We start from the raw sequence: 10473 nt of genomic DNA, 5'->3' as shown, positions 1-10473 counted from the left end.
CCAGATTTGGGGAGGCTGTGGGTGGGGGAATCTTGGGGAGGGGTTGAGATGTGCCCGAGGAGGAGGGAGCTGCAGGGTGGGAAGAACTTTCCGTAGAAAGAACAGCAGGTGCATCCACACCATGCTGGCCAAATGCCCCAGCTTTATGCAAATGACTTCACTGCACCCTCACAACAACCTTGGGGGTCAGGGTGGACTGCAGCCCCAGAAAGGTGTAATGGGGTATGAAAGGTGTGAAGTCAAGTCACCTGGCCCTGAAGGGGCCCGCTAGGATCAATCTGCCCTCAGGGAGCAGGGATGGGTTAGGGCCTGGAGAAAGAAGAGCTTGAAGGCTTGGTTGGGCTTAGCACTTAGGTCCTGTGACATGGCCAGGAAGGCCTCGCAGTCCCATAGGAATATGACCCCAATGGGACCTAGAAATACAATCTGAGGTCATGGGAAGAGGGTGGGCCAGCATCTGATGTGGGCCTCTAGGGCTAGCTCTGAGTCCTTGGACAATGTGCTCGGTGGAGCAGCTCCAACCCTCAGGCAGGGGTGAGGAGTGAGGGAGAGGAGGTGAGTCAGTGACTCCGAGACCTCAGATTCTGGCCATCTCTGCAGTTGTTCTTCAACCCACATAAGTTTCCTGAGCTCTGACAGCGCACAGGCCCTCTGTCCTCGGCCCTGTGTTCTTGGCCTTGTGTCCATCACCCTGATCCCCCCAGGCCTGGGACACAGGAAGATTCTTCACTAGACGGGAACTCGTGGGCATTCACAAGGCTGGTGAGGAGAGGGTGCGCTCAGACCCCAGGTCGGAGCCTCTGCTCTCTCCCAGGCCCGGGCGCTGGAGTTTCTCTCTGGCTCCTGGAACCTGGGTTGCGTCCAGCTCAGCACAAATGAAATGTGAGAAATGTAAAGAATGTTCTGCTCCAGAAACCTCCCAGTCTACTCGAGGCGCAGAGCAATTTCTTTCTGATTAAGCAAAATGTCACAGGTCACCGTGTGACCACTTTTAACGCTGAATCTTTTCTGATTTCTTCACTCCCAAGTGTCTTCTCTGCCTCCAGTTCTATCGGTGCCTCTGAAGCAGGACCCTTTAGTTTCTCCACCTCCTTCTTCCTGCCGTCCAGTGCTCCTCAGCTTCTGCTGTGAGTTCCGCAAGGTTCTGGTCCAGGGAAGCATCCCAGACCTCCTGTGTGGAGGGGAGAGCGCAGAAGATGAAGACGTGACCTTGCCTGCCCTCCAGAGTCTAGCTCTCTCATGGGGACCTCGGGGCGGGGGCAGAAAGGGAATCTGCATGGATAATGCAAAGATTGCTGTCCCACCTAGGGCCTCCCTCTATGAGCATACTTATCTTTCCAAGACAAGCAGCCCGGGAAGCAAGAATCTGTCTCCCCATAGCCAGGTGTCCCCTTAGAGTCCTCAGCTAAGTTGCATCAGTAACTGTTTGTCAAAGAAAGGCCCACAGGAGGTAAATGGGACTTGAGATTTAGAGGCTGAATCACTGACTCAGCGTCCAAGCCCTTCTGGAAAGCAGCCAGTGCAGAGAATGGACGCATCTCCCACGCAGTCGGGTGTCTGGCTCCCCATATAGCCCCGGCTGCCCCAGCTCACCAGCCCATGGAGTAGGCTCCACAGAGCCACTGAGCTGATGTGTGTTTTCATGCCGCGCGTGGTGTTGCTTTGCTTCTGCAGGCTCATTACGGGGAAATGGGCTGTCAACATGGCATCAGAAGAGAACAGAAGGAAAACGAGCTAATTTCCTGGTTGTGGACATAATGGGGGATTCTTACCTTTGCAGGCTGCTGTTTGCATGGGGAATTTGCAGGGCAATCCCAGGGCTGGAGGGCTATGCAGTTCTCAGGCTGATGAGACAGTTTGCAGGAATTGTGTCTGGTGGGGCCAAATGGTTTATGCAATGTGTTCTAATGGCCCCATCAGAGTGCTTGTGAGACCATTGTCCCCTTACAACAGATGGGCAAGGACACAGCCATCCTCACTCCCAATCAAGAGCACCTGGGACAGAAACCAAAAGGACAGAACATTCTCAGGTGCCCCTGCTCTGCCCTGCCTATCACTCCCTTCTTGGGAGCTGCCTCTAACCCACCAGGAAGCAGCTCTACCTAGTCTGAGGTAGAGAGGTTCCTGGGGCACTTGCTCACGGAAGACCTCGAACCTGCTCATGGAGAATTCCAGACCCAGAGGCCTGAAAATCAGGGAGCAACAAACTGCGGGCTTCTCCTCTTCCCTGCATGTTCTCCAATTTGTCCTCCTCCCTATGCCTCCAGCTCACACTGGCCTCTTCCTCTTCTTACTCCTTCCCCATACTCTGCAGGGCAGGGTGGGGCGGGGGGAACGAAGCAAGGACCTCAGAGACAGAAGGTTAAGGTTGGGACCTGCTCTGCCATCCTGAGCTGTGTGATCTTGGGCAACTCACTTGATTTCTCTGGGGCACCATCTTCTCCATGTAAAACGAGGTATTTAAATTCATTTGTTCCTTCCTTCGTTTACTTATGCATCTATTCATGCATGTGTTCTATGGTGATGGAAATCAAGGTATTGTTAAAGCACATACCTTATGGTTAGAGCACAGTGTCCAGTGGGAATGTCAGGGACATCATCCTGTCACTGTGGACCCAGCCCCACTTCGGTGTGCTCTGCAGAGTGCCCAGCCTTTCTGGGCATCCTGGGGCCCACATGAGTGACAAATGTTCAGGCAGCCAGTGTCTGGTAGAATGTGGGGACCCTGGGTCTCTGCTCCTCCTGAAACTCTAGGCAGCTTTCTGTCAACCTTCTCCTGCAAGCCCAGGATGCAGGGACAGAGCAAAGTTGGGCCAATAATGCATGGCTATTTACTGTGCACTTGCTACGTATCAGTCATTGAGCCAAATCCTTACCCCGTTTACTTCTCACAACAGCCCTGTTAGCTGGACCATTTTGCAGACGAAAAACCTCAGACCTGGGGAAAGGATGTGGTTTGCCCAAGGTCACATGGCAGGATTTCAGCCTCCTTCAACTGGCTCGTTAGTCCATGTGGACTTGTCCATGTGAATGTGTGCAGAGTTACTTTTATTATCCTTCTCTTCCAGCATCCACTGGCCAGGAGAGCAGGGTCCTGGTCCCAGTCTGGCCATTCTGAGCCCATTTCTATTATGTCCTGGGGTTACTGCTCCTACACAGGAACACTGACCACTTCTTTGAGCCCAGCCATCCTCCAAGGGCACAGTGAGCAGACACTACTGCCGCTGTGGGGGAAGGCAGCTTGTTGTTCATCAGGCTTCTTTTATATACCCGTGATTGATGGTCCAACTAGGCCCTCTGCAGCTTGAAAGGATGGGTGTAGCTCTCAGGGAAGTGGAGAGAGTGAGGGGCAAAGGAAGGAGAAATGGCCAAGTTCATTCACTTCTTTGTTGACTATGTAAATATTACTTAGCACTTACCACATGCTGGACACTGTGTTCCTCCAGATGTGTGGGGATGGGGAGCTACAGTGCAGGATTAGGGCTTGTTGAGCTATGATTGAATTCAACTCAGATTGGTTTAGGTAGAAAAGACAACATATTTGCTCAGGGAAGTGGGGTGAAGCGGGTGTTGCCAGCTCCAGGCCTGTTTTGACTCAAGGGGGCTCCAACAAACTGCAACCACTCTGTTCTGGGCAGCATTTCAGAGCTGGGAATACATCGGGGAGCAAGGCAGGAGGTGCTGTCCACCTTCTTGGGGCTCAGAGTCAGTGTGGGTCCTTGGTGCCAAAAAACTCTCTGTCTCTCTGTCTCTCTGTCTCTCTCTGTGTCTGTCTGTCTGTCTGTCTGTCTCTCAATATCTCAGTGTCTCTGTCTCTCTCTGTGTCTGTCTGTCTGTCTGACTCTCAATATCTCAAGCAGGCTGTTCTCAAGATACTGCCAGCAATTCTGGTTCATACTGATCAACTTAGGTACTCTTAAATTTTTCAGAAAAAAAAAGAAAGAAAGAAAAAACAACCATGATCTAATTCTGATAGGACCAACTTGAGTCACAATGGCCAGGGGAAGAAATTACTGATTGGTTAACCCTGAGTCACATGCTCACCCCTAGCGCCAAGTGTGGTCTCAGCCCTATAGCTAAACCATGTAGATAAAGAGTGGGGAAAGATGAGGTGGGGATAGGGATAAGGAGGACAATACACGAAGTAAATTTGTTTCTTGCCTCTTGCTTGGCAGCTATGCTGGGACAACCAAACTCAGCTGGGCTCATGAGAGGGACCTTGAGGAACCTCCACAATCAGAAGGAGACAATGCAGTCCAGCACCCCCTCCAGGCTCTGACCACCAGATCCGCCGACCAGACCTGCTTTGGGTCCACCCCAGTCGCAATGATGCTGGCTGTCCACACACTCAACTCTACTCTCTGGCTGTGCGACCCGAGTGAGCTCCTCAACTTCTCTGAGTCTAAGAGTCCTCATCTCTAAAATGGGAATGATTAACTGACCTTATAGCAGGGACTGTGGTTGTGAGAGTTAGCGACAAGCTCTGTGAATCACCTGGCTTTGGGCCCAGCGCAGAGTAGGCACTAAATGAGCAGAGTTGTGTACGGGAGGTGCTCATGGAATGCCAGCCACTGTTGTGACCTCTAGTCTGGTTCTTTGCAAGTGGGATGATGCGTGTTGCTGGTGTGTCTGTCTCCCCCATCTGACTAAGACCCCCCTCAAACACAGGAAGGTGTCTAATCTTTCTCTTGGTGCCCAGAGTCCTGCCCATGACCCATTGCTCTGTGGTGATATCTGCTGAGTCATTAGAAGCTGACATGCTGGAGGACAGAAAAACAGGGAGGGCACTTCGTGGTCGTTTTCCAACAGCCTCCGGGCATTGAACTTCTCTCGATGTCTGTTTGCGGCTGCACATGTCTCCGCAGGATGTAAATTTCTTGGCAGCAGAGGGAGTTATTTAAAGTCCCCATGAAAACAGCTGGGCCTTGATGGCAACAGAGCAGTTATCAGAGCCGGGGCCTGAGAGGTGCCTGAATGGGCAGGGATGCGCAGGCGGGATTTCTTCTAAGCCTTTCAGAGATGCTTGTGTTATGGCCATGTTCGAGATGTGAAGACACAGTCTGACCTTGGCAGTGTGAAGGGGCAGCCTCGCACGCGCAGCGGGCAGGCGTTTGTGAATGCTGCTGTGACTGGGGACGTGGGGAGGCTTGTCCACTTTCTCCTCTAATCTCATCATTCTTAGAAGTTCCCTGAGAGCTGGGCTGCATGTGGCAGATATGTGAGGAGGTACCCTTTCAGCGTCATCAAAAATAGGCCTCACTGGCGGTTACTGGATTAATCAGTCTACCCAGCATGGACAACTATTGTGTGCTGGGCCCTGGGCTAGCTGCTTCACGAAGACCCCTGACAAGGAGGCTGGCACATGATACCTATTAGCTGTTACTAATATTGTTGTTATTTATATGCTCACCCCCATTCCTTCCACCGTTGTCCTGTCATCAAAAGCCAGGCCTCCCTCCTCCCTGACCCATCTTCCTCCAGGTTCTTACATCAAGGGCTCCGTTCCTTTTCATTGGCTCGGTTAATTTTGAACCCAACATATTAGAGTTGGGACTGAGTTCTTATCATCTTGGCACACCATCTTGGCTTAGTGCAATTCAGTCGCTGTGAGAACAAAAATATTCCTCTGTCAGGTCAGTGGTGGCCAGCGTGTGGTTGTCTTTTTGTTTTTGATTATGATTCACAATTAGGCTAACATTGTTTTCTCCTTTCTCACCTTCCAAATAGAGACCATTATCAATAGACACTGTCATTTGTTTCCAGATACCTAAGCAAGGACCTTCCCACACAGAATCGTAGATTCTTGGACCACTGGAGTGGAGAGGAGCTAGGGAGATCATCTTGTTCAACACCCTCAGTTGGGAAACTAAGGCCCAGAGTGGGGCTATAACCTGTTCAAGGTCATGTAGAGGTTCAGTGACAGAACAGGGACCAGGACTCACTCTCCTGATCCACAACAGATGCTCTCTCATTTCTGCCTTAGCCGCCAGATGAATCCCCAGCCTGGGACTGGTTGGTCCAGAATTCTAAGCCTGGAACAGATAAGGGAGGGATGGGCTGGACAGGAGGCATGGACTTGGGTGGAGGGTGATAAAATTAAGTCTATGGAGTAGAGTTCTCACTCAGGGACTCCTTTAGCTCTGGAGGGGCCAGTAAATGAGGGTCTCCCCAGGCCTGATTGGGCCTGAGGGACAGGCTTTAACCCGATGTCACCGCTGCCTGGGGTGAGATTGTCACAGGCTCTCGATAAAATGAAAAAAAGGTCAACGTAATCTGTTGGTATAAAGTTATCAACTGTTAACATCTCTCAAATGAGCGACCTCAGTTTGGGCGATGCATTTAAAATCGGTGTAATTTAGCAACGAACTTGATGGACTGGCTGGGCTTTTCTGAGAGTCTGTGCACAGTGTTAGGAGGTGCAGGTATGTGTCTGCTCTTTTCCTCTGCCCTTAGGGTCATAAATCATCCTGCAGAGGCACAGTGAAGTTGGACCCCCCACTCTGTCCAGACAAGATAGTGAAACCGCTGAGGGACATTCCAACACCGGCAGGGATACCACATTCCCCCACATCCTGGCTTGTCAATTTGTCTTTTTAAAATTATTTCATTAAGAGGATTTCTCACTCATATCTGACAATGAGTAGGTGCTAGTGGCATTAGGAGAGTGACTCTCACCGTTGTGTCTGGAACCCTTGTCTGGGTGGGAGATGATGTGGGCCATCGACCTTGGCTTTGGGGTCTGGGTTTAGTGGCAAGTGGAGTGGCCGTGTCAATGCTGAGAGCTCTGGACTGCCTCCCCTTGTTTTCCACGAGAATTGCCCCTCACTCTGAGATCGAGGTATACTAGTCTTTGGGCTGCCCGCTATTTGGGATAAAGAACAGGACCCTGATGGGGGCTTCCAGGCCACATCAGATGTGGCCCTGACGTGTCCATCAGTCACCCCTTCAGCTCCTCTTCTGTGTCATGCCCCTTCTTACCTCTGGGCCTTTGCACATGACCCTCTATTTTTATCTCTCTCCCCATTGCCCATCCCCCAGCCCCATGAAGATATAAACAACCCAAAACAGGAATCCGTCTTCTCTGCTCTCCACTACGTACCTCTCATAAGAGCCATTCTGAGCCTGGTCAGTGCAAATACGTAAATGGTAGAAAATAGCATTATTAATTGTGAGGTTTTACAAACTAATGTTTTTACATGTTGAAAGTGTCGACTCCATAATCAGATAAATCAATCATTTATTAATAGTTAAAAAAGGCCACATCATAATTTCTTTAAGCAACATAGCCCCCCATACTTGAATGTGGGAAGCCCTCAGCCAGGAATTTGAGTACGAGGGGGCAGAAAGAAATGATTTCTAATACATGAAGACTCACGAACTTGTGGCCATGTATATATTCGGTAAAACCAATCATTTTACTGAGAAATGAAATGAAATGGTCTTGAGATCATAGAGCCAAGATCTGAGGTCCCTGACAGTCATGGCAGGGGCAAAAAACAGACAAAACCAGCCTGGCATCAGATTTACCCTGCAAACAGGCCACAGATCTAAAGCTCTAAGGCCAAGTCATTTTACTAAATTAACATTAGTACTTATTATTGTTATCATTCTTTTAACTAACTTTATTGAGCCACGTACTATGTGCCAAGTCATTCATATACACTTATATAGTTTAATTCGGCACAACAACTGCGTGAAGAAAAACATCTCTATTTTACATATAAGGAAATAGGTGTAGAGAGATTGAGTCACTCTCCCAGGTCCTATGGAAGCAAGTGGTGCCCTCCCAGGTCTGTTGGACCACAGACCTCATGCTTCCAGCCCTCTGGCTGCACCACCCTCAGAGCCTCAGTTTCCTCATCTGTACGAGCAGGGCTGGGGGTCAGGGGTAGGGTGTGGGCATCCTGCCCTGACCAGCTCCGGGGCGTGAATGGGAGCGGGATGAGGAGGTGCTTGGGAGTGCCGACCTGACATCCCTCTGTTTTTTTGTCTCTGTGACTGGCTCTCTCCCTGACTGTGGACCTCCCAGTGTAAGGACCCTGCTATAGTCATAGCCTGTCATGAGAACAGTCAATGCTCAAGCATCTTTTCCCACCAGGTGCTGGTCTAGACACTTCCTACCCATCACCTGGAGCTGGGAGATGGCATTGGAGTTGGCAAAACAGAAGGCTGGAGCCATGGCGCTGATGAGCAAGCATGGTGGCCTGGACCCCAGCCTGGATGGAGGCCACATGAAAACCACTGAGGGACGATGACCCCCTGTGTCCATGTGGCTGGTATTTCCTTTACAGACTTTCCCCATTCTCATCTCGTCTTGGTCAAACCGTGGAACATTGGCCTAGGTCAAACTCATTCTTCACTGTGGCCAATTAATTTCATTTGGCCATCAATTGGTACAGGTTTGCTAATGAAAAAGAACTGGGCAGTTGTTCATAATTCTAAAAGTGGAGAGGTAAAAAGAATTTAAGCGATGCCTGCCATGTTATTGTATTAATATGGTTCTACATTTATTGCCTGTTTTTTTTTTTTAAAGATGAATTTTTAGACCTGTTTTAGGTTTACAATAAAATCGAGAGGAAGGTACAGAGATTTCCCATATACTCCCTGCCCTCACACATGCACAGTCTCCCCAATTATCAACATATTACTCACCAGAATGGTACATTTTTTGCAAAGGATGAACCTACATTAATACATCATAATCATTTAAAGTCCATAGTTTACCTTAGGGTTCACTCTTGGTGTTGTACATTCTCTAGGTTTAGATGAATGTGTAATGACATATATTCATCATTATAATATCATACCAAGTGTTTTCACTGACCTACAAATCCTCCGTATTCAGCCAATTCACCTGCCTCCTCCTCAACCCAGCAAACACTCATCCGTTTATTGTCTCCACAGTTTTGCCTTTTCCAGAATGTCATATAGTTGGAATCATATTGTATGTAGCATTTTCAGATTAGTTTCTTTCACTTAATATTATGCATTTAAGTTTCTTTCATGTCTTTTTATGGCTTGATAGCTCGTTTCTTTTTACTGCTTAATAATATTTCATTGCTTAGATGTATCACAGTTTATTTATCCATTCACCTACTGAAGGATATCTTGGTTGTTTCTAAATGTTGACAATTATGAACAGATACCCGTGTGCAGGGTTTTGTGTGGACACACATTTTCACCTCCTTTAGGTGAGCATTAAGAAGCACGACTGCTGGATCATATGGAAAGAGTATGTTTAGTTTTGTAAGAAATTGCCAAACTGTCTTTCAAAAGTGGCTGTACCATTTTGCATTCCCACAAAGTAATGGATGAGAGTTTTTGTTCCTTTAAGATGGGGATAATAATACCAATATCACAGTGTTTGTGTTCCCTCCTGGAATGTGAGCCTAGGACAGGGGCCAAACTCAGTGAATGTTGATGGACAAGGCAGGGAGGAGGAAAAGTGTTTAGGGAGAGGGCACAGCATGAGCAAAGGCCTGGAGACATCAATCGCATTTCGCCGCTGCCTGGCTATACCCCGAGCATCTGCCACAGCTGAAGGTGGGGGAGATCCTGGGGTACCAGCGCTGAAACGTGACCCATTCTTGGGCATCCAGCTAGGAGAGGTGTTGGAAAAATTTAAATGTAATGTTTAAGTTCATGGATTTGGGAGCCAACTGCCTGATTACAAATCCTGCCTCTGCCATTTTTCTACCCATTTAATGTTGGGCAAATTACTTAACCTCTTTTTGTCTCAGTTTCCTCATCTGTGAAGTGGGGATAATGACAGCGCCTCCTCACTGGGCTGGATGAAGAGCACGCCTGTGTGAAGTGCTGCCAGGGGTGCCTGCCCCCTGCAGGCATTATGGGAGCATTTACTGGGATTGATGCGAATCAGGTGCCTGGCACCTGTGGTTCCCTCTAATTCTCAGAACCACCAGGCCGATGGGGTGGTAAAACCATTGGTCACTTTGAAGATACTGAATCTCAAGAGGTGATGTGGCTTCTTTGAGGTCACATGACTGAGCAGGTGAGCAGGGAGCTGAGATTAGCCTTTCTGTCTGACTTTGGAGCCCACTCAGTGCCCAGCACATTGTCTGACCTGGGGTGGGGGCTGCCCTCCCCTCTTACCCCTCTGGAAGTTTCCTAGAGCACCAGCCCCTGTGAACCCAGACCCATGGGTTCACAAAGAGATTCCCAGATGCTCCCAGAGAAGGGCCATCCATACACACACATGGCCCAGAACCGCTGGGGATCATTCCTCCTCTTGCCCCCTCCTGCCTCAGCCAAAACCCCTGCATACAAAGGCCCCTCTCAGTCCCTTCCACAGGAGACAGGAGCTCTCCTCAGATAGTAATAGAGGCCAGCTTACCAGCCCTTCCTTGTAATTAATATAAGAAAAGCGTTTCTGTAGAAATCTCTGCCTGGATTAACCACTGGCTGGAGGATTTAACTCATGTACACACAGAAAATCTCCACAGACTTGTCTCC

The 10473-nt window shown here is 49.2% G+C and overlaps 1 long non-coding RNA gene across 1 annotated transcript; it reads left to right on the top strand.

Annotated features, from left to right (window-relative positions):
* The first annotated feature begins 1166 nt into the window (after positions 1-1166).
* Positions 1167-8982, top strand: LOC112472949. Its single transcript, XR_003043856.1, has 4 exons — positions 1167-2456; positions 2898-3026; positions 4176-4378; positions 8099-8982. It is a non-coding gene; the product is annotated as an uncharacterized LOC112472949 (long non-coding RNA).
* The last annotated feature ends 1491 nt before the right edge of the window (positions 8983-10473 follow it).

Source organism: Pteropus alecto, unplaced genomic scaffold (assembly GCF_000325575.1).
Source record: "Pteropus alecto unplaced genomic scaffold, ASM32557v1 scaffold39, whole genome shotgun sequence".
Taxonomy (NCBI): Eukaryota; Metazoa; Chordata; class Mammalia; order Chiroptera; family Pteropodidae; genus Pteropus; species Pteropus alecto.
This window is presented reverse-complemented; position numbering and strand designations above follow the sequence as displayed.